Source organism: Pseudophryne corroboree, chromosome 7 (assembly GCF_028390025.1).
Source record: "Pseudophryne corroboree isolate aPseCor3 chromosome 7, aPseCor3.hap2, whole genome shotgun sequence".
Classification (NCBI taxonomy): Eukaryota; Metazoa; Chordata; class Amphibia; order Anura; family Myobatrachidae; genus Pseudophryne; species Pseudophryne corroboree.
In genome coordinates this window covers 487,865,312-487,890,754 of record NC_086450.1, presented here as the reverse complement: position 1 = coordinate 487,890,754, position 25,443 = coordinate 487,865,312, and the positions used below count along the sequence as shown (strand labels likewise).

Genomic DNA, 25,443 nt, shown 5'->3' with positions numbered 1-25,443 from the left:
GGGTATCAGAGTTTGCTTGTGCAGTGCCCTCCGTAGGTCAATGGTGTGGCCTCAACATAGTAGCAATGCACAGCGGCACTCCATGGGCTAAATCATTTTAAAAAAGCATGACTAGATGAATAAACAATGCTTTTTTTTAAATTGACTTAGCCTGTGGAGTGCTGCCGTTTATTGCTACTATATATACTGTATGGATAGATAAATAGATATGAGATATATATATATAGATAGATAGACCTTGTGGCGGTAAGGGTGGAAGTTTCCTTTGGTCGCCCCCATGTTTAAAGTAGGGACAGTGCGCATCGAAGGCGTGCGCCAAAATATGGGTGTGTGGCTTCCTGGGGAAGGGGTGTGGCCATATAATAATACCTATTTAGATCACACCAAACAGTATTGTCCGGTATTCACATTACACTACACAGTAATACCCCTTATACACGTTACACCACAGTAGAGCCACTTATGCTGCTTTCACATCGCAAAACCTGCTTTTGAAATGGTTCTTTAAACGGTTCTTAAAACGGGTCTGAGTAGTTAAACCCCCTTCACATCGCATGTTGTAACCAGTATATTACCATTTCATTACCGTTTTGGTACCTTTCACACTGAACCCGTTTCACCCATACAAAACAGTGGTTGTCATTTTAAATGTTTATTTCCTGCTTCTGCCTGGTGACATCACACATGGAGACAGCCTATCACCCTCTGGGGCTTGCAAATACCGTTTCAGACCCTTTCACACTGCACAATGAAACGGGTCTAAAACGGTTAGGACCCTGCTTTTTAACCGTTTCAAAATACCGGTATTTTGAAAACGGTAAATTGAAGGTGACCCTTTCACATCGTAGCTCGAACCATTTAGGAAGCCTTAAAAATCGGCAATTTACCGGGTTCAAGCTGCGGTGTGAAAGGGGTATTACAGATGTTACCAGGGCTGTCTTTTCGTATGGGCTCAATGGGCTCTTGCCCAAGGGCCTCGGGAGTATAAGGGCCCTAGGCTGATAGCTGAGAGTCCCCTCTTTCCAGGGGTACCAGATTTTTTAAAATTGGCCCTGGGGAACAGGAGATATCCAACTTGAAGGCAGTGGTCCTTATCCAAGCCTGTTAATTGCTCTACCCAGCCAGATATCTCGGGTTCTGTCTGACTCTGAATTTTTCTGAGGGTATAATCCAAAAACTGGGATTTTCCCCTTTTGGTGGACACTGGTAGCTTGTCTCTACTATACCCAGAACCAGAGATATCAGCCTTCAAGAAGCTGGTTCGTGCTCCAGCTCCACACGCCTAATATGCAGTTTTACATTTTCATTGGTGAATTGCTCTGGCTCCAGAACTCTGATCCCCTAGTCCCCAGCACCTCCTGAAAAGTGGGAGACTCTCTAGTTTTTTTTATCCCATTCAAAGCTAAGAAATATATTTTCAGGAGCGTGAGAGATCTGCAGTCAAGCAAGCTGCCTTCCCACCGTAAAATAATAAATATTAAGCCCACTCCACTATCCACCCTCCCCTAAGTATTAAACACCCCCTACCACCCTGAAAGTCATGTACCAGGGCTTCTTCATTCAGCCTAATGCCCCCTTCTACAGTTTAGCCACATCTGTGCAGTAAAGGAGTAATTAGAAAAAATTACTGCTCCAGGTCCTATATGAAGAGCAGAAGATAGAACACCCCCTACCGCCCGCGGGACATCATAGCTGCCGCTGATAGCACCCCCCACCCCTACCGCTGGAGGATTGATAGGGGACCATTGTATTGCTGTGCCCAGGGGCCTACACTGCTGTTAAGACGGCCCTGGATGTTACGCCACAGTACAGCCACTTATACATGTAACTCTGCTGATTCTAATACAGAGAGAGGTGCTGCAGCATCAATGTAGAGAGAGGTGCTGCATCATCAATGTAGAGAGAGGTGCTGCATCATCAATGTAGAGAGAGGTGCTGCATCATCAATGTAGAGAGAGGTACTGCATCATCAATGTAGAGAGAGGTGCTGCAGCATCAATGTAGAGAGAGGTGCTGCAGCATCAATGTAGAGAGAGGTGCTGCAGCATCAATGTAGAGAGAGGTGCTGCAGCATCAATGTAGAGAGAGGTGCTGCATCATCAATGTAGAGAGAGGTGCTGCAGCATCAATGTAGAGAGAGGTACTGCATCATCAATGTAGAGAGAGGTGCTGCAGCATCAATGTAGAGAGAGGTGCTGCAGCATCAATGTAGAGAGAGGTGCTGCAGCATCAATGTAGAGAGAGGTGCTGCAGCATCAATGTAGAGAGAGGTGCTGCAGCATCAATGTAGAGAGAGGTGCTGCATCATCAATGTAGAGAGAGGTGCTGCATCATCAATGTAGAGAGAGGTGCTGCATCATCAATGTAGAGAGAGGTGCTGCATCATCAATGTAGAGAGAGGTGCTGCATCATCAATGTAGAGAGAGGTGCTGCATCATCAATGTAGAGAGAGGTGCTGCATCATCAATGTAGAGAGAGGTGCTGCATCATCAATGTAGAGAGAGGTGCTGCATCATCAATGTAGATAGAGGTGCTGCAGCATCAATGTAGAGAGAGGTGCTGCAGCATCAATGTAGAGAGAGGTGCTGCATCATCAATGTAGAGAGAGGTGCTGCATCATCAATGTAGAGAGAGGTGCTGCATCATCAATGTAGAGAGAGGTGCTGCATCATCAATGTAGAGAGAGGTGCTGCATCATCAATGTAGAGAGAGGTGCTGCAGCATCAATGTAGAGAGAGGTGCTGCATCATCAATGTAGAGAGAGGTGCTGCTTCATCAATGTAGAGAGAGGTGCTGCAGCATCAATGTAGAGAGAGGTGCTGCATCATCAATGTAGAGAGAGGTGCTGCTTCATCAATGTAGAGAGAGGTGCTGCAGCATCAATGTAGAGAGAGGTGCTGCAGCATCAATGTAGAGAGAGGTGCTGCATCATCAATGTAGAGAGAGGTGCTGCATCATCAATGTAGAGAGAGGTGCTGCATCATCAATGTAGAGAGAGGTGCTGCATCATCAATGTAGAGAGAGGTGATGCATCATCAATGTAGAGAGAGGTGCTGCATCATCAATGTAGAGAGAGGTGCTGCAGCATCAATGTAGAGAGAGGTGCTGCATCATCAATGTAGAGAGAGGTGCTGCATCATCAATGTAGAGAGAGGTGCTGCAGCATCAATGTAGAGAGAGGTGCTGCATCATCAATGTAGAGAGAGGTGCTGCTTCATCAATGTAGAGAGAGGTGCTGCAGCATCAATGTAGAGAGAGGTGCTGCAGCATCAATGTAGAGAGAGGTGCTGCAGCATCAATGTAGAGAGAGGTGCTGCATCATCAATGTAGAGAGAGGTGCTGCATCATCAATGTAGAGAGAGGTGCTGCAGCATCAATGTAGAGAGAGGTGCTGCAGCATCAATGTAGAGAGAGGTGCTGCAGCATCAATGTAGAGAGAGGTGCTGCAGCATCAATGTAGAGAGAGGTGCTGTAGCAGCCGGAGCAGAGAGTTTCTGCAGCAGCCAAGCCAGAAAGAGCTGCTACGGTAGCTGGGGCAGAGAGAGGTGCTGCAGCAACTGGGGAAAAGAGTGGTATAGCAGGAGATAAGTAATCCTGCTACGCAACTACAAGCAGACAGTAAGACATATAAAAGGGTGGTAGAGCTCCGGCATGTGCCAGCTGTCAGTGTCTCCTGGGGTGCCTGGATTGTGCTCACTGCTGTCTTCACTTCATGTGCTTCCTTCCTTATAGACTACTGGGCAACTTCTTCCCTTGGGTATGGGAGAAGCTGTTGCAGGTGGTGCCTTTCCGCATCCACCCTGTAACACTGGCCTCGCCATGCAGGGGTATCCAGGGGCCCCCGATCCAATGCCACTTCCTCTGGCTCTGTCCGGGAAGGCAATTTACTCTGCACTTGCCCTTCCGTCTCTGTATATTGTATACTTTGGGGTATATTTACTAAGATTCGTAATTTCCGAAAATAGGTCAAAGTTCAATCACGAATGACATCGGCAGTGTAAAACTGCAACTTTTTGAATTGATTACGACTAATTTACTAAGCTGTCGTATTCGTGTTTTTCTTTTCTTCCGATGTCGATGTCATTCGTGTTTTTTTACCTAATTTAACGGCAGTGATTAGCAAAACACTGCCGTTTTTTTTTACAATCAATCTCGGCCGGATTTGTGTGATCCGTGCTGGGGTTTTTTTTTTTTTTTAAAGTAAACAATGTAATTTTTAAAAAAAAAATGCGTGGGGTCCCCCCTCCTAAGCATAACCAGCCTCGGGCTCTTTGAGCCGATCCTGGTTGCAGAAATATGTGGAAAAAAATGACAGGGGTTCCCCCATATTTAAGCAACCAGCATCGGGCTCTGCGCCTGGTCCTGGTCCCAAAAATACGGGGGACAAAAAGAGTAGGGGTCCCCCGTATTTTTAAAACCAGCACCGGGCTCCACTAGCTGGACAGATAATGCCACAGCCGGGGGTCACTTTTATACAGCGCCCTGCGGCCGTGGCATCAAAAATCCAACTAGTCACCCCTGGCCGGGGTACCCTGGGGGAGTGGGAACCCCTTCAATCAAGGGGTCCCCCCCCCCCAGCCACCCAAGGGCCAGGGGTGAAGCCCGAGGCTGTCCCCCCCCATCCAATGGGCTGCGGATGGGAGGGCTGATAGCCTTTGTTGTAAAATAAAAGATATTGTTTTTAGTAGCAGTACTACAAGTCCCAGCAAGCCTCCCCCGCATGCTGGTACTTGGAGAACCACAAGTACCAGCATGCGGCGGAAAAACGGGCCCGCTGGTACCTGTAGTACTACCACTAAAAAAATACCCAAAAAAACACAAGACACACACACCGTGAAAGTATAATTTTATTACATACATACACACATACATACATACATACTTACCTTATGTTCCCACGCAGGTCGGTCCTCTTCTCCAGTAGAATCCAAGGGGTACCTGTTGAATAAATTATACTCACGAGATCCAGGGGTCCAGGCTCCTCGGCAAATCCAGGGATAATCCACGTACTTGAATAAAACAAAAAAACGGTTGCCCGACCACGAACTGAAAGGTGACCCATGTTTGCACATGGGTCACCTTCCCACGAATGCCAGAAACCCACTTTGCCTTCTGGCTAAGTGGGTTTCTTCAGCCAATCAGGGAGTGCGACGTTGTAGCACTCTCCTGATCAGCTGTGTGCTGCTGTCCTCACTGACAGGCAGCACGCGGCAGTGTTACAATGTAGCGCCTATGCGCTACATTGTAACCAATGATGGGAACTTTCTGCCCTGCGGTTGACCTAAAGTGACGTCACCGCTGAGCAGAAAGTTCCCATCATTGGTTACAATGTAGCGCATAGGCGCTACATTGTAACACTGCCGCGTGCTGCCTGTCAGTGAGGACAGCAGCACACAGCTGATCAGGAGAGTGCTACAACGTCGCACTCCCTGATTGGCTGAAGAAACCCACTTAGCCAGAAGGCAAAGTGGGTTTCTGGCATTCGTGGGAAGGTGACCCATGTGCAAACATGGGTCACCTTTCAGTTCGTGGTCGGGCAACCGTTTTTTTGTTTTATTCAAGTACGTGGATTATCCCTGGATTTGCCGAGGAGCCTGGACCACTGGATCTGGTGAGTATAATTTCTTCAACAGGTACCCCTTGGATTCTACTGGAGAAGAGGACCGACCTGCGTGGGAACATAAGGTAAGTATGTATGTATGTGTGTATGTATGTAATAAAATTATACTTTCACGGTGTGTGTGTCTTGTGTTTTTTTGGGTATTTTTTTAGTGGTAGTACTACAGGTACCAGCGGGCCCGTTTTTCCGCCGCATGCTGGTACTTGTGGTTCTCCAAGTACAAGCATGCGGGGGAGGCTTGCTGGGACTTGTAGTACTGCTACTAAAAACAATATCTTTTATTTTACAACAAAGGCTATCAGCCCTCCCATCCGCAGCCCATTGGATGGGGGGGGACAGCCTCGGGCTTCACCCCTGGCCCTTGGGTGGCTGGGGGGGGGGACCCCTTGATTGAAGGGGTCCCCACTCCCCCAGGGTACCCCGGCCAGGGGTGACTAGTTGGATTTTTGATGCCACGGCCGCAGGGCGCTGTATAAAAGTGACCCCCGGCTGTGGCATTATCTGTCCAGCTAGTGGAGCCCGGTGCTGGTTTTAAAAATACGGGGGACCCCTACTCTTTTTGTCCCCCGTATTTTTGGGACCAGGACCAGGCGCAGAGCCCGATGCTGGTTGCTTAAATATGGGGGAACCCCTGTCATTTTTTCCCCCATATTTCTGCAACCAGGATCGGCTCAAAGAGCCCGAGGCTGGTTATGCTTAGGAGGGGGGACCCCACACAATTTTTTTTTACAACAAAAAACACTTTCCCACCCCTTCCCATTGATATACATGCACGGATCTCATGGATCCCTGCATGCATCTCAAATCACGAATAAAAAAAGCAGGTCTGTTTTTTTTTAGGACTTTTTTGCGAATTGTAATTTTTCACGGCAGTGTTTTGTGTTTTTTTGCTTAGTAAATGACCGAGATTCGTATCTAAACAGGCGTAATTTGACCGATGGTGTATTCATTCGTAATTTTTTACCTGAACTAGCAAAAAATTACGAATGCCCTCATCACTGCCGTGATTAGTGTTTAGTAAATGACCGAGATTGACCGAGATGACACTTTGATGAAAAAACGGCATCTCGGTCAAAATCGGGAGCTTAGTAAATATACCCCTTTGTGTCATTTGGGCCACTGTTTCGATCACTTCCTCCCTGAATTCCTCAAACTCTGGCTCCCCTAGCAGATTCCATGTGGCTGCTTCACTTCTGCAGTGCATGAACGCATTCCCCAGATGACACAACTTCTCCTGTATGCTGGATACTCTCCAGCTGCTGATTTCCCACTGAGCTTCATTCCAGTGCTCCCAAATGTACTGCATCTTGGTAACTATAAATAACAGATCCGGCTTCCCAGCCTGCTGATATGCTGACAAACTTCCAACCACAAGCTCCACTGCCCTGGTTCCATTACTGGTCTCCTCCGCTGAGGCCTGGACCATATCCTCTTCTTCCTCCTTATCACAAGGGTGCTCAAAGTCCCATTGAGCCAGTTTTCCAATTAGGGATTCCTTGGTATCCACTGTGTTGATTACAATTTTTCTTCCATGACACAGTCCTTGCAGGACTCCCTTCTTGATGTCTTTGTAATATTGTGCTGCTGCCTCCAATCTGCTGTAATATCTTGCATCCATGCTTGTAACCTGAGTGATCCCTCTGCTTGCCACCAAATGTGAGGTTCCAAATCACTCAGTCATGATGGTAGATGAAAAACCAACAGTGGTTTATGAACAGAATGGGTTATAAACAGCTCAGCACCCTTCTGTGATCCAATTCTACACGACATTCCCTCCGGGAACTCCTGACAGAACATTACTCCTTAGCCAGTCTCCTGCCACTCTCTGACCTTCTCTGTCAGATCTCTCTCCTCTTGTTATTCCCTCCTGTCTATTCATCACACAAGCTGGTCAGTCAGGAGTGGAGACGAGGTGTCTGGACTCTTGTACACAATGGAGGGCACAGGATCAGATTACCTGAATCTCCATACAGATTCTATTTACTACATAACCTCCTCATCCTAATCACATGTGAGTGTACAGCTAGGGGACTTACATTACAATGACCTGATGTAACTATGTTACTAACACTCTGGCCTAGACTTATTCAGTTACCAATTACACTGAATATATAATAACCAAATAAACTACATATACCAAATATAACAGATAAAATATAACTGTACAATATAATAACCACACAATACAATACAATATTGCCTAGCATATAACTAATAACATATTGGCAATTGGTGAAGTCCATGTGTAGGACCAGGGCTAGGAAAGTAACCACGTGTCTTTTACCACTGTGCGACACAAAGCGCCGGCTGTGTCATCTCGTGTCGTCACAGATAGATATATAGATAGAAAGGTAGAAAGATAGATATGTGATAGATAGACAGATAGATAGATAGATAGATAGATAAGAGATAGATAGAAATGTATAGATAGATAGATAGATAGATAGATAGATAGATAGATAGATAGATAGATAGATAGATAGATAGATATGAGATAGATAGACAGATAGATAAATATGAAATAGATAGATAGATAGATAGATAGATAGATAGATAGATAGATAGATAGATATGTATAGATAGATAGATAGATAGATAGATAGATAGATAGAGATTCATAGATAGATAGATATGAGATAGATAGATATGAGATAGAAAGACAGATAGATATGAAATAGATAGATATGAGATTGATAGATAGATAGATAGATAGATAGATAGATAGATAGATAGACAGATAGATATTGGATGGATAGATAGATATGAAATAGCTAGTTAGAGAGATAGATAGATATGTATAGATAGATAGATTTTAGATATATAGATAGAAATGTACAGATAGATAGTGTCACGATCCGGGTATCTGGACGCCATTACTTACCCATCAGATGCCTCCTAAGGCTGGCTCAGCGCTCCAGGACCGGATCCCATCTGTTATCCTGATGTCCACATTCCTGCATCCTCTCCTGTTTCTCTGAGACGCTGTCACAGTAGCGCCATATTACATCTGGCATGGCGTCTCCCGCGGCCTCCGCCGCCGTCCCTGAGTTTCTGCATGCAGAGTGTCAGAGTGGCGATTACGTCAGCCGCGGCCTCCGCTGTGTCCGCGTGGTTTGGATGTGCACCTATCAGCCTGGCGTCTCCTGTCTCCGGTGGCCGGCGCCGCCATTACTGTTTTCATTACCACATGGATTACAAACCAAACTTCCCTCCAAGTGTCTGCATGGGCGCAGCCATCTTGGATTCTGTCAGCTGATCATTTCCACCAATCTGCTGTCTGTGTTGTTAATCTGCATAATTGCCTAGCCAATCCCTTCCTTGCTGCGGGTATAAATATGCTGTGCCTGAGCAAGGAAGGCGTCAGTGCTTTGGTTGTCAAACCTAGTTCCAGTTTGTCTCTCTCCTGTGATTGTTTTCCAGGTTCCAGCTCCTGCCTCAATCCTTCCACTACAGAGACCCGCACCAGCATTCCATCTGCGGTGTAGCCTGACTCTTCCATCCATGTGGACTCATCTGTTTCCAGCCACAGATCCACCTGCTTACAGCTTCCAACTTCCAGCAGAGGTCTGATCTTCTTAAAGTGCCGGTACCCTTTTCTGCAGATTACCATTCACCATTTATATTATTATTTCACCGCTCTCAAGTTCTTCATATCATTCCATATTTCATCGCTCTCAAGTTACATTTATTATTTAACTGGTTCCAGCCAGTATTCACTTCGTGTCAACATCAGTCTGGTTCCAGCCAGTATCCACAGCAGCCGTTTTACCAACAGCAGCCCAGCTTTTCCTGGAACACCAGCTGGTACTATCCTGGGCTATTTCCATTGCTACAGTCGGGCCTGGTAAGGACTTTACATCTAGAAGATTATTACAACTGTCTCATACTACCAGAGCCCTGTGGTCCCTACCACCCTGTAGTACCCAGGAACTGTATTATTGCCCTGCTGACTTTTATGTTTTCTTATTTGCTGCTGTGTTACGGAGTTTGTCATAATAAACATCATTGACTTTTATCCTGGTTGTCGTGGTCACGCCTTCGGGCAGTTATTCTACATGTTACTTACATGTCTAGGGGTCTGATACAACCTCCCAGGTTCTGTTACATCTCAGCCCCTACAACTGAGGTTGCCTCCCGTCAACTCAGGCCCTCAGTTGTGACAGATAGATTTTAGAATATTTTAGATATATAGATAGATAGAGGACAGAGAGAAAGATAAGCGATGATAGATGGATAGATAGATAGATAGATAGATAGATAGATAGATAGATAGATAGATAGATTGATAGATATGTATAGATAGCTATAGATAGATATGAAATAGATAGCTAGATAGATATATAGATAGATAGATACGAGATAGATAGATAGATAGACCGAAAGATAAATAGATAGATAGATCAATAGATATAAGATAGATATATAGATAAATAGATAGATATGAGATATATAGGTAGATAAATAGATAGATAGATAGATAGATAGATAGATAGATAGATAGATAAACAGATGATATAGCGATAGATAAATAGACATGAATTAGATAGATAGAGAGATAGTTAGATAGATATGTATAGATAGATAGATAGATAGATATGAGATGGATAGATATATAGATAGAAAGGTAGAAAGATAGATATGTGATAGATAGATAGATAGATAGATAGATAGATAGATAGATATTTAGATAGATATGAGATAGATAGATAGAGATAGATAGAGATAGATAGAGATAGATAGATAGAGATAGATAGATAGATAGATAGATAGATAGAGATATAGATAGATAGATAGATAGATAGATAGATAGATAGATAGATAGATAGATAGATAGATATGCGATAGATAGATAAATATGTATAGATAGACAGATAGATATGAAATAGATATGATATATAGATAGATATGCGATAGATAGATAAATATGTATAGATATATATACAGATAGATAGATATAAGATAGATAGATAGATAGATAGATAGATAGATATATAGATAGATATGTAGATAGATAGATAGATAGATAGATATGTATAGATAGACAGATAGATATGAAATAGATATGATATATAGATAGATATGCGATAGATAGATAGATAAATATGTATAGATATATATATACACGACAGGGTCATCCGCAGCACACGGTAATGAAGGCAAACAAGAGATGGCAGAATAACTGCAACGTTTCAATATTATATTATATCGTCTTCAGGCACAATAACAATACAAACACAAAACTGACCTTATATCCCGTCTCACCCACATGGCAAGGACCGCGTCCGGAAACAGGTGGACGACGCACAAAAGTGACGTCATCACCACCCGTCCGTTACTAAGGTTCCGAGCCAAACAATTACAATAAAAACAAGCTAAAATCAGCTGATGGTAACAAACAGAAACTGGTTAAGGGAGTATAATAAATAGCAGATTATTCAGTAAAGTATACACAATGGCGAGAAACACAAAATCCAGTAAATATTTCAAATACACGCAGATATGCCTGAAAACTCATTTAAACCCTTGGGAGATAAAGTTTGTAACCGGTGAATCCACCGCGCTTCACATTTCAACAATTTGGCTGCTCGATCGCCCCGTCTTAGATCAACTGTAATGTACCGTAGTGTAGCCAAACTGTGGTCAGCCTGCATAAAATGACGGGCCACAGGTTGGTCACTATGGCTGGTGGTAATGGCTTGTCTAATTGCATATCTATGAGTAGCCATACGTTCTCGTAGGGTACGTTCAGTTTTTCCTACGTAACTGAGTCCGCAAGGACATGTGATAAGATACACAATAAAACGTGTAGTGCAAGATACCCGGTGTCTGATATAAAATTTCTTGCCACTATATGGATGACAGAAACTGTCACCCACAACCAGAGAACGGCAAGTGGTACAATCAAGACAACGGAAGCATCCGTTCTTGCGCTTAAGAAAACCTCTAGTCATCGGTTGTTGCTGTAGATCAGTAACATCGGTACGCATAGCCGTCGCAACAGACGCCCCTATGAACAAGACCGCTTTACCACCAGTGACTCTGACTATGCTGATGAATTTGGTAGCTTTGACCCCTCTCTTGTCCCTTTAGGGGTTCGTACCCGTCGTCAAATACGGGAACCAAAAAGCGGCCCACGCGCAGAGGTGGTAAGAGGACGAGGAAGAGTCGGCAGACCTCCTCTCCCCAAGAGATCATAATTAATCTTTCTTCACATGTATTATCCAGTGCTGAATCTAATGTTTTGAATCGGGGTTTGTCGTTTGTACCTGCATGTAAATTTGATAGCTTTAGTTGGGAGGTGGAGAAATACAGGCTGAATAGACAATTACGTTTACATGAGCATTTTAAAGGTAGCAAAAATAAAGATACACCTGTACAAACTGAAACCATGATTCCCCCACAATTGCGGAAATTATTGCCCAAATCAAGTTTTGAGCCTTTTACTAATAATGCATCTATTAAAACATTTTCGCGCATGTTAGATCAGCAGGGCAATAATGTAGTTGCTCAGAGTAATTGTAAATTTCAGAATAATTTATCTGCCATTGAGATCCGGGCATTACGTGATTTGTCCACATATACTGATATCATTATTCGCCCCGCTGACAAAGGTGGGGCAATAGTGATTCAGGATCTGTCGGCATACAAAGCTGAGATTGAAAGACAGTTAGGTGACAAGGCTGTTTACAGACTGTTAGACTCTGATCCTACTGATTTATTCATGAGACAACTTAATCTTTCCTTATCTTTTCAGAAACCTCATGCTAACATATACCCCTTTCACATCGCACAAATAACCAGGTATCGACACGGCATATTGCCATGTCGACACGGGTCAGTGTGCGATGTGAAAGCACTTTCTGAGAATTAGCGGGTCGTCTGACCTGGTAATTCAACTCGGTATAAAAGAAGGATTATACCGGGTTGATTACCGTGTCAGGTGCAGTGTGAATGGGAGCCGCATCGATGCAACACGGTTCCCATTCACAGCATAGGGAGAGGCGGCGCAGGAGATGAGCTCATATCCCAGCGCCGCCTCCAACCCCGCCCCCGCTGCTGCTGCGCCCCCCCACTGCTATGGCAACTGACCCGGTATATTTCCGGGTCGGAAAGCCAGCAAAGCAGAGCAAATGCCGGATCCCACCCGGTAAGGACACGTTTCTTTTACTTTGTGGGATCCGGCATTTGCGATCTGAATGCGGTAAGAGACACTCATGAAGACAAATCAGTTAGACCAAAACAATCTAGTTTGAGAAATGTTCATTCAGGTACAGGTTCTCATGTGAGGGCCAATGCAGCAATCACCCCTTTTTTAGAGAAGGACCACAGAAATCACAATTTTCTACCCCCTTGTTACCTTCAAAACCGATACGAATCTCTCAGGATATCCTCCCAGTGACGACACGTGATGACACAGCCGGCGCTTTGTGTCGCACAGTGGTAAAAGTCACACGGTTACTTTCCTAGCCCTGGTCCTACACATGGACTTCACCAATTGCCAATATGTTATTAGTTATATGCTAGGCAATATTGTATTGTATTGTGTGGTTATTATATTGTACAGTTATATTTTATCTGTTATATTTGGTATATGTAGTTTATTTGGTTATTATATATTCAGTGTAATTGGTAACTGAATAAGTCTAGGCCAGAGTGTTAGTAACATAGATAAATCAGGTCATTGTAATGTAAGTCCCCTAGCTGTACACTCACATGTGATTAGGATGAGGAGGTTATGTAGTAAACAGAATCTGTATGGAGCTGCAGGTAATCTGATCCTGTGCCCTCCATTGTGTACAAGAGTCCAGACACCTCGTCTCCACTCCTGACTGACCAGCTTGTGTGATGAATAGACAGGGGAGTGTATAACAAGAGGAGTGAGCTCTGCTGGGGGAGAGAGATCTGGAAGAGAAGGTGAGAGAGTGGCAGGAGACTGGCTAAGGAGTAATGTTCTGTCAGGAGTTCCAGGAGGGATTGTCGTGTAGAATTGGATCACAGAAGTGTGCTGAGCTGTTTATAACCCATTCTGTTAATAAACCACTGTTGGTTTTTCATCTACAACCATGACTGAGTGATTTGGAACCCAGTATCCTCACATTTGGTGGCAAGCAGAGGGATCACTCAGGTTACAAGCATGGATGCAAGATGTTACAGCAGATTGGAGGCAGCAGCACAATATTACAAAGACATCAAGAAGGGAGTCCTGCAAGGACTGTCGTGGAAACAAAATTGTAATCAATACAGTGGATACCAAGGAATCCCTAATTGGAAAACTGGTTCAATGGGACTTTGAGCACCCTTGTGATAAGGAGGAAGAAGAGGATATGGTCCAGGCCTCAGCGGAGGAGACCAGTAATGGAACCAGGGCAGTGGAGCTTGTGTATGGAAGTTTGTCAGCATATCGGCAGGCTGGGAAGCCGGATCTTTTATTTATAGTTTCCAAAATGCAGTACATTTGGGAGTACTGGAATGAAGCTCAGTGGGAAATCAGCAGGTGGAGAGTATCCAGCATACAGGACAAGTTGTGTCATCTGGGGAATGCGTTCATGCACTGCAGAAGTGAAGCAGCCACATGGAATCTGCTGGGGGAGCCAGAGTTTGAGGAATTCAGGGAGGAAGTGATTGAAACAGTGGCCCAAATGACACAAAGGATACAATATACAGATACGGAAGGGCAAGTGCAGAGTAAATTCTCTTCCTGGACAGAGCCAGAGGAAGTGGCATTGGATTGGGGGCCACTAGATACCCCAGCATGGCGAGACATTGAGGAAGAAGTCGCTACTGTCACCCGACCACCACTCGAGTAACAGAGCCTCCAAGGGAATCCTTCAGGTGAGCACCAACCAGACCTGGCTACTGAGTCATTTATGGTGTTGTGTTTGGGGGAGTCTACTGAAAATTAGAAGGAAGTGGGGTCTGTCATTCAAACACCCCAGGAGAAGATGCACTATGCCTTCCCATTTGCAGAGGTGGAAGAGGAGATCTCTGTGAGGGCAGCAGTAGGTGGTAATGTCCCAACTATAAGCATGGCTAGTGCAGACAGTGTCTCACTTCAGGCTGATCAGCATATTCGGCTGAGGGAGGCCTATTGTGAAGCTATGTTCATGGCTGCCCCAGTTATTTTATCAGAAAATGATGGTCAGGAAGTGCAGAATGTATCCCCAGCTACTGTATCTCTCCCAGAAGATTCTGGAAGTCTGTTCCCATTCAGTGAACTTGATGATAAGGAGCTGCAGTCTGAATGCCAGAATCTTCCCTGTGTCTCAGAGAAAATCCAGGTATCAGACATGGTGAAAATAGCATCAGCTCAGGAACTGGAAGGGAACATGTTGCTCTACTCTAGGGCACATGAATGTGCTTTGGACTGGCATTGTGTGCAAGGTGAAATGACTGACTCTAACCAGGACAATGATGTTCAGCCAGAACATGTAACAGTGAATGCAGTGAATGGAGAAGGTAATGCCACTGTCCCTGTGAACCTACATCCTTGTTCCAGTACAACCATGGTCGAGTTGGTGGGTACACACAAGGAATCTGGGCAAGATTGTACTCCAGGCCAAAGCATACAAGACTCGGAGAGAAATCCCACAAGTTACCAAGCCAGCCAGGCTGGAGGAGGCATTTACCCAGGACAGCACAGAAGAAACTTCTGGCATGAAGGAATCCCCATTGTGCCCTGACAATTACCATACCCGTGATTCATGTTTGGGGGAGGAAAGCCACTTTCCTGATACACCAGAGGTGATGGAAGTGGGGTTCCCAGGGAGTACAGTGTTGGGGAGGGAGAGTGAGGGCCCCAGAGATCAGATTTTGTTTATGGAGGAAAACTGTGACTATGTGAAATTTGAGGTTACCCGATTGGGTGTAGGGGAATTATTACGTCCCCAGGTGCAGTTATTGGACTTATTGAATTACACTGTTGCACATGCTGTTACCCCAACACAGCGGCTGTCTACAAAGGGGACTTTGATTAATGTATTTGGATGGGACACCAGGGGGAAATACAAGAACTATGGACTGCTGATCACGTTTCCACCGGACCCTGGTAAGACTGTATTGATTTATGTACTGTGGGCCACACACCCACCAGACCAGGGAAAGAAATCCCCACACAAGCCTCATGACAATTACCACAGACTTTGGACATGGGACGCTGGTGGGGTCCCTACAAGCTGTACAATGCTATTCACTAAACCACCAGACCCACTAGAGAAACCAGACAGTCATTGTTATGACAGGGCACAGACTGTCTGATGTAGGAGAGCACCACTGCGCTCAGCAAGCTTCAGCTACTTAAGACATAGGCCTAGAAAGTAGGGGTAGGTAATGTGATGACACGTGATGACACAGCCGGCGCTTTGTGTCGCACAGTGGTAAAAGACACGCCGTTACTTTCCTAGCCCTGGTCCTATACATGGACTTCACCAATTGCCAATATGTTATTAGTTCTATGCTAGGCAATATTGTATTGTATTGTGTGGTTATTATATTGTACAGTTATATTTTATCTGTTATATTTGGTATATGTAGTTTATTTGGTTATTATATATTCAATGTAATTGTTAACTGAATAAGTCTAGGCCAGAGTGTTAGTAACATAGTTACATCAGGTCATTGTAATGTAAGTCCCCTAGCTGTACACTCACATGTGATTAGGATGAGGAGGTTATGTAGTAAACAGAATCTGTATGGAGCTGCAGGTAATCTGATCCTGTGCCCTCCATTGTGTACAAGAGTCCAGACACCTCGTCTCCACTCCTGACTGACCAGCTTGTGTGATGAATAGACAGGAGGGTATAACAAGAGGAGAGAGATCTGACAGAGAAGGTCAGAGAGTGGCAGGAGACTGGCTAAGGAGTAATGTTCTGTCAGGAGTTCCCGAAGGGAATGTCGTGTAGAATTGGATCACAGAAGTGTGCTGAGCTGTTTATAACCCATTCTGTTCAATAAACCACTGTTGGTTTTTCATCTACCATCATGACTGAGTGATTTTGAACCCAGTATCCTTACACTCTCCAAAGAGAGGAAGAGAGGAAAACATAGGGTATGCAGAGGAGGTAGAAGGGTACAATGGAAAAAAGAGAGATGTGAGATCATAAATGAAGTTAACATATATAATCTCTCTTTAGTTAAATTAGGGGACGATGAAATTAAACTCCTCAACAAAGGTATTAAATTTGCCCCTTCTAAACCCCCAGAGTTTTTTTTTATTTATTCGTTGAACTAAATAGGTTTCTTCGCACATTAGCTCGCAAACGATACTTTGCCACTTAAAACCTAGTACAAAAAAAGCAAGAGGGTGTCCCTATAATTCTGGATGATGGAGATAGGTCTAGTCTAGATATGTTGGAATCTTTATTTCTAGAAAGCAATAGCCCTCATTCTATCACGCCCATTTATAATGCTGATTGAACCAATGATCGTGTATTAAAGTTTAAAAAATAATCACAATTTTTCCCTTTACATCAAAGGAGTCCTTCAATAGATATTTTTTATAAAAAAACATTGGCTGAATTCAATACTTTGTCAGAAAGAACACAAAAAATGTAAATATAAACAAAATGGACTTCCGGTGGGTGGCGCATCCAAGATGGCCACATCTTAACTGAGCTCTGCTCACGATAGCCCCATCCATCACCATCTGCTGATTTCCCAGTCACTAACTCAGGATATATATGCGGGATTGCCTTCCCCTAGCCTTGGGGTACTCGCTAGTGACTTTTCCAGAAAGATTCATTGGATGGGAGCCCTGTACCCTGGAGTCGGGCCCGTGCTTGGGCCGCCACGTGGTGAGCGCCCACGCTCCCCACCCTCTCGTTTGAGTTACCCTGTGGCCGCTACCAGCTGGTTCGCCGCTCCCCTACTCGGGCCTCAGTGGAGACTGCTGTCTCATCCCCTTGGACCACCATCTCCCCGCCGGCTGGCCGGGAGTCCTGCGCGGGTGCCTGTGGAGCTGCTTCCGGGACGCCTGATCCGCTGACGAGCCGTTGAGTGTGGAAGTTGGCGCCCTCACCTACTGCCTGGAACTGTGCTGGCGGCCTACGGGCTGGGGTGATCGGGGCTCCATCACCCTGGCTGTCGCATTGCTCCCACCCGCTCCTACTCACTTGCCAGGCTGATTTCCATTTGTCTGGCCACCCGCAGCGATCCGTTGGTCCCGCCAATCGGTGTGTCTGACTCCCCGGGGATCATCCTCATTGTGGACGCTGCCCTGATCTCCCTGGAGGACTGGTCGCTACTCCCTGTTTGGCTGCCCTCAGAGGTGTGGGGCTCTGGACGCCCACGCTCCTCGCCCTCCTGTCAGAGTTACCTTGTGGCCGTTTCCGGCTGGCTTGCTGTTCCCCTGCTCGGGCCTCGGGGGAGGCCGCTGTCTCGTACCCTCGGACCACCATCTCCCCGCCAGCTGACTGGGAGTCCTGCAAGGGTGCCTGTGGAGCTGCTTCCGGGATGCCTGATCTGCTGGTGGGCCGGTGAGTGTGGAAGTTGGCGCCCACACCTATTGCTTGGAGCTGTGCTGACGGCCTGTGGACTGGGGTGGTCGGGGCTCCGTCACCCTGGCTGTCGCTTTGCTACCATCCGCCCCTACTCACTTGCCGGGCTGACTTCCATTGGTATGGCCACCCGCAGCGCCCCGTTGGTCCCGCCGCTCGGTGTGTCTGGCTTCCCGGCCCCATCTGGAATACTGTGTCCAGTTCTGGAGACCCTATCTCCAGAAGGATATAAATACATTAGAGAGTGTACAAAGAAGGGCAACTAAAATGGTGCATGGCCTACATCACAAAACTTACCCGGAAAGGCTAAAAGATCTTAACATGTATAGTTTGGAGGAGAGAAGGGAAAGGGGAGACATGATAGAAACTTTCAAATATATAAAGGGTCTTAACAAAGTTCAGGAGGGAAACATTCTTCAAAGGAAAAGAAGTATTAGAACTCGAGTGCATACATTGAGACTGGAGGGGGGGAGGTTCAGGGGAAATTTAAGGAAAAATTACTTCACAGAAAGGGTAGTGGATAAGTGGAATAGCCTCCCATCAGAGGTGGTAGAGGCTAAGACTGTAGGGCAATTTAAACATGCTTGGGACAGGCATATGAATATCCTTACAAAGAATCAAGGTTAAAAAAGGGTTGAGATTGCCTAAAGGATAAAATAATAAAGGGGCAGACTAGATGGGCCAAGTGGTTCTTATCTGCCGTCAAATTCTATGTTTCTATGTTTCTATGTTTCTATGTTATTCTCCTCATCGCGAACGCTGCCCTGATCTCTCTGGAGGACTGGTCGCTGCTCCCCATCTGGATACCCCCAGAGGTGCGGGACTCCTACTCTGGGCGACACCCGCTGCTGCGGCTGGAGGCTTTAGCTGGTCCCTTCCCCTACTGTGTACCGGGAGACACCGACGTTCTGCCCCTGGAATAGCGTTGTCATGTCCTGGACACTTACCTTCGAAGTTGTGCTGTCTCCTTGTTGCCCTGAGAGGCTACTGATTGATGTGACTGTGTGTCCTGCTCCACGGAGGCACTGGTGGAGCTTTTTCATTAGCGCTGTCACTGTCCCTGAAATTCTCTGGGACCCTATGGTGCTGACCCACTGCTCCTTACAGGGGCTCCATTCGATATCCATATCACCCTCCCTACTTTCTGCTCACTGAACATTCCCTCTACATTCTTCTGCCTCCTACTCTTTATTGCCTCTCCCTTGAGCTATCCCCCTCTCTGTTATGAACCTCGCCCTTTTATTGTTTCCTTTCCTACATCTCTGCTATCACACCTTCTCTTCATCCCCCCCACCCTGAACTTGCTCTGGCTGTGCCTGTCTCCTCATTACTGCAGTGCTACAGGTATTTGCATCCACGGCCTGTCACATAGCCTTATAGTTTGGCTTGGTGGATACTGACGCCTTGTTGCTATTTTGTATTATTATTATTATTTTATTTTTATTTTCTTAACTGCTTTTGTTAAACCTGTTCTGCTTTTACTTCAAATCCGTCATAGATATTATTGCTCCTATCCACTATTTGCAGTGTTCGTAGGTATGATATTTTACTATACGTTAACATTGTTATTGTATACCTCTATACACACTATATACATAATTATTTGAATTATTTACCGTTGCCTCAGTTACCCTATATACAACTGTTCCTCTGTATGTAATATTTAACACTTCGGTGTCAACACTCCCTCCACTAGAGTATCAGGGATTGCTGTTCGTTGATTTGTAGTTATGTAACTAGGGGGTATGTGATTCATATTTTGTTATGTGACATTTTATATACCTCTTTGGGGCGTTATACTTTACGATTTCAGATGCATCTCATCTGATACCTCTATTTACTGGTGAACTTTGTCTGAACCTTTTGGGTCTCTTCTGATAAGCACTTCATAATTGATGGAGAGGTTTTTGAATAGGACTGTCTCAGAAAACATGGTCAGAAGGAAGTCACATAAGACAGGTGGTTCTACCCCTTCTCAGTCGCAACCCGTGACGAACATGGCTGGGAACCCCGACCCTATGCCCCAACTTGACACGACCTCCCCAGTGTCCCAAACTGCTAGAGAGATCCTTTTGGTTCTCATGCCCCATATTGATAGGAAATTAGATGAGTTTAGGGACTCGTTTCAGTCCACCCTACGTGAAGTGGCCTCAAATACTTCAAGAATATCAGAGGTGGAGCAGAGAGTTAGTGACCTGGAGGACACAGTCCATACTGTGGAGTCCTAGGCTGACTCGTACATTGGCATGATTCGGGAGCTCCAAGACAAACTAGATGACCTAGAGGATAGAAATCGGAGGTTAAACCTTCGCTTTATTGGTATCCCGGAACATGTCAAACCCTCTCTACTGGGTGACTACCTAACATCTCAACTGAGCCCTGCTCTTTGTATCTCTGACAAGATGGAATTTCCTCAGGTTGAAAGGGTCCATAGGGTGGGAATTGAGAGGGATGGTCCTAATCCCCCTCCTAGACCGGTGGTGGCCCGCTACTTTGACTATAGGACGAAGGAAATAATATTACGAGCATATAAGAATTTGGGCAAATTGGTCATTGATGGTACCCGTATTTTAATTTTTCAGGATTTCTCAGTGGCGGTCACCAAAAAATGCAGGGCATTCTCACCAGTTATCAAATTCCTAGTAGAATCGCAAAAACGTTTTGCCCTGCTCTACCCTGCCAAGTTGAGGGTCACTGACAATGGGCGTACCATATTTTTTGATGACCCAGACGTGGCCCGTAGGCACTTTTTGTCCTCTCTCTCCTCACAAAGTTCACCAGCAACATTGTCCCTAAGATCCCCCAATCGCTGAATGTGTATGCCAAAATAAGTGATTTTCTTTTTTAGTCCTATTTTCCATTTGGCAGCGGGGGGCAGGGCCTTGCCTTTTATTCGCCCCTTCATGATTCACTGTTATTATGTTATTGTTTAGGAGACCAGTTCTCTTTATCTTATTCTTGTTTGTTTTTTGTTGATTCTCATGGTCGGTTACAGTATCATTACTGTGACCCTCCAAGCGAATTTCTGGTTAAAGAAAATTCAGAAATGGTTATTGAAGCTGTTATGATTCCAGCACTCCTGACCAGAGGAGATCTTATGACAATGACCAGAGCGCTGGAATGGAATGCTGGTGACGGGAGCAGGAAAGACTAGTTGCCCCAGGCGCCCTAACTCTATTTTCTCACCTGTGCTATCGGAGATCCCTTGCGAGACTATGGTTTCTTGAGCTCTTGGCAGCCACGTTTGAAGGGCGGATTATGTCTGCCCAACACCGGTGCCCCCCGGTGTTAATGAGAGACAAAGGTAAATCCGAGGCAGGATGATAACAAGAGGACCTCTAACTGACAACAGGCCAGGGGCAACAAGCTAACTAGCAAAGACCTGAAGTATGTGCGGAAAAACCGCCAGGGAAAAGGACAACCAAAAATCCACTTGTCCAATGCTCCTACCCAGCACCACCGGATACCAGAGTGGACCTGTGGAAGCGGAACCCTCCGCAAAATGCTCCAAAACACAAATAATAAATGGTAAGCGGCCAAGCCGCAACACACGGCAAAGCCGCGACTCACGAACACCACTCGATGTTATACGGTGATCAGTCAGGACTCCAGGAACAAGATGACAACTTCCGAGTACAGGACTACTGAAGACTGGAATGACCAGATACAGCAAGACTGGAAACAGACTCTCAGCAAACAAGGACAGCATGCAGGAAGCTATTACCGGCGTCTGTGAGAAGCCCTGGGAGTGCATATAAACAGGAGTCCTCCAATCAGCTGCTGACAGGGCTGATTACATAAATGCCGTGCAGCTGCCTTGCTGCACGGCCAGGAAACAGGTGTACAATCATTTTAACTGGACCCAGCAACGGGGAACGCGGTCCGCCAGTGGCGTCCCCGTTGCTAGGGTCCGTGCGGCTCAGTGCGCCCGGCGTCTAGCAAAGCCAGGGAGCCGGCGGCTGTATGCGTACGGCGTCCCTGGTTGCTAGGCGCCGGGCCGCACCGACGAGCGGACCCCGGCGCCTAACAGTACCCCCCCTTGAGGAGGGGTCAAGGAACCCCTAAAGCCAGGCTTCCGAGGAAATTCCCGAAAAAATGCCCTCTTGAGCCTCGGGGCATGAAGATCCTTATCCAGGACCCAAGACCTTTCCTCTTGACCATAGCCTCTCCAGTGAACCAGAAAATAAAGCTTGCCCCGGGACAATTTGAAATCGAGAACCTTCTCCACCAGGAACTCCTGTTGTCCCTGTACATCCACTGGAGATCTTCCCTGAGAGATCTTCCGAGGAAATCTACTGGAAGAAACGTATGGTTTCAACAGGGAGCAATGAAACGTATTTCCAATCCGGAGAGATCTTGGTAAACGTAACCGGAAAGCAACTGGGTTGACTTTTTTAATAATATGAAATGGTCCAATAAATTTGGGTCCCAATCTAGCCGAGGATTGTCGAAGTCTAATGTTACGAGTCGACAACCATACTCTATCTCCCACCTTAAAAGTGCAAGGACGTCGGAGCCTGTCAGAATTTTTTTTCTCTCGAAAGGCCGCTTTTCTGAGAGCAAGGTGCACTTTTTTCCAAATGGCTCTGAGATGGGAGGTTAAGGTTAGCGAGGAAACTGAGGAATGTTGAAAAAAAGAATTAGCTATGGGGTGAAAACCAAAAACTGAAAAGAATGGAGACACATTAGTGGAGGAATGACAAGAATTGTTGTAAGCAAACTCCGCCAAAGGAAGAAACTCGGAGCAATCATTCTGGAGTTTGGCTGAGTACAAACGCAAATACTGTTTCAATGATTGGTTAACTCGCTCACTTTGCCCGTTGGATTGGGGGTGGTAACCGGATGTTAATGACAATTTCATCTTTAATGAAGCACAAAAACACTTCCAGAATTGTGCAATGAATTGTGGACCCCGATCAGAAACAATATCAGTGGGCAACCCATGAAGTCTGAAAACATGGCGGAGAAACAAAACTGCCAATCCTTGGGCAGATGGCAGTCGGGGAAGAGCAATGAAATGAGCCATCTTGCTAAAACGGTCCACTACCACCCATATGACTCGGAATCCGGCTGAAAGGGGAAGGTCTACCACAAAATCCATGGAAATATGAGACCATGGCCTGAGGGGAACATTTAAGGGCATAAGTAGCCCGATAGGCAAGGAACGGGGAACCTTATGCTGTGCACAGACCTGACATGAAAAAACAAACTCCTTAACGTCTTTAGAAAGACCAGGCCACCATACTGAGCGGGAGACTAACTCCAAAGTCTTAGAGATCCCCGGATGCCCGGAAACTTTGTTATCATGGAACTCAGTCAATACAGTAGCTCTCAAAAACTCAGGGAGGTAAAGACGACCAGCAGGAGTATTTCCAGGAGCTTGGTGTTGAAGCTGTTTTAACTGGGTAAATAAATCTTGTGTGAGGCCTGCCCAAATGACTGAAGATGGAAGTAGGGGAGTAACAGGACTGTTATTGTGAACTGGAAGAAAACTGCGTGACAGGGCATCCGCCTTGGTATTCTTGGAACCTGGCCTGAAAGTGATAATAAATTTGAAACGAGTAAAGAATAAAGCCCAGCGAGCCTGCTGGGCATTCAGCCGTTTAGCTGATTCGATGTATTGCAGGTTTTTATGGTCAGTCAATACTGTAATAGTATGTGTTGCTCCCTCCAGCCAATGCCTCCACTCCTCGAAAGCCCATTTTATTGCCAGTAACTCCCGGTTACCAACGTCATAGTTGGATTCAGTGGAGGAGAATTTCCTGGACATAAAGGCACAAGGATGTAGTTCCAGAGACTCCGGATCCTTTTGAGATAGGATAGCCCCCACTCCAACTTCCGGGGCATCAACCTCCACAATGAAGGGCAATTCTAGATTGGGGTGTCTGAGGACTGGAGCCGAGACAAAAGCTTGTTTCAGGGCCCGAAAGGACAACTCAGCTTCACGCGACCAGTTGGTAGGATCCGCTCCCTTCTTAGTCAGTGCCACAATGGGAGCAACCAGGTCGGAAAAAGAATGAATGAACCTCCTATAATAATTTGCAAACCCTATAAAGCGCTGAATTGCTTTTAAATTGGTGGATTGCGCCCAACTAAGGATGGCCTGGAGCTTCTTAGGTTCCATGAAAAATCCCCGAGGGGAAATAATGTACCCTAAAAAAGATACTTCCGTGACATGAAACTCACATTTCTCCAGCTTGGCATATAGATGATTCTCACGTAACTTTTGAAGAACCTGACGCACCTGGGTAACATGTTGTTCAATTGAGTCAGAATAAATCAGGATGTCGTCTAAGTAAACGACCACGAATTTCCCTAGGAAGTCACGGAGCACGTCGTTAATGAGGTCCTGAAAAACTGCTGGAGCGTTAGACAAGCCGAACGGCATCACCAAGTACTCGTAGTGACCCGACTGAGTACTGAAGGCCGTCTTCCACTCATCTCCAGACTTGATTCGGATGAGGTTATAAGCTTCTCTTAGGTCAATTTTAGAAAAAATCACAGCCGAACGCAGCTGATCAAAGAGGACAGAAATCAGCGGCAGAGGATAAGTATTTTTAACTGAGATTTTATTCAGGGCTCTAAAGTCAATGCAAGGTCTAAGCGAGACATCCTTTTTCTCCACAAAGAAGAAGCCTGCACTTAAAGGAGATTTTGATGGCCTAATAAATCCTTTCCCTAGGCTCTCCTTAACATAATCATTCATGGCCGCAGTTTCTGGCCCGGATAAAGCATATAACCTTCCCTTTGGCAATGCGGCACCAGGAATTAGCTCAATAGCACAATCATAAGGCCGATGTGGAGGCAGAATGTCTGCATTGCCCTTGGAGAACACATCAGCAAACTCTTGGTATTCCACGGGAATGAGTTCAGGAATGGCAGCTGCTATTCTGACTGGAAACGTAATACATTCCTTATCACAGAAGGTACCCCATTGTGAAATCTCCCCCGACCGCCAATCAATAGTGGGATTATGAAAGGCCAGCCAAGGGTGACCCGGAACCACTGGAACTGCTGGGCAATGGGTAAGGAAGAACTCGATTTTTTCAGAATGAAGAGCTCCTACCGTAAGTAGTACAGGGGGTGTACAGAGGGAAATAACCCCATTGGACAGTGGACTCCCCTCTAAGCCATGCATGGTGACACACCTACCCAGAGATAACTGAGGAATGCCTAAGGCCTTAGCCCAAGTTAAATCCATAAAGTTTCCTGCAGCTCCACTGTCAACAAAAGCCGACACCGAAGAACTGAGGCTGCCAAAGGAAACTTTAGCTGGGACTAAAAGGGAGTTATTCGAGGAGATAAGCTGCAGACCTAGGTGAACCCCCTCAC

General features: G+C 45.7%; 1 protein-coding gene across 2 annotated transcripts in view; it reads left to right on the top strand.

The window, feature by feature from the left end:
* LOC134945687 (RNA-binding protein 25-like) overlaps positions 1-25,443 on the top strand; it is a 163,453-nt gene that overhangs the window by 547 nt on the left and 137,463 nt on the right. The window lies entirely within an intron of this gene.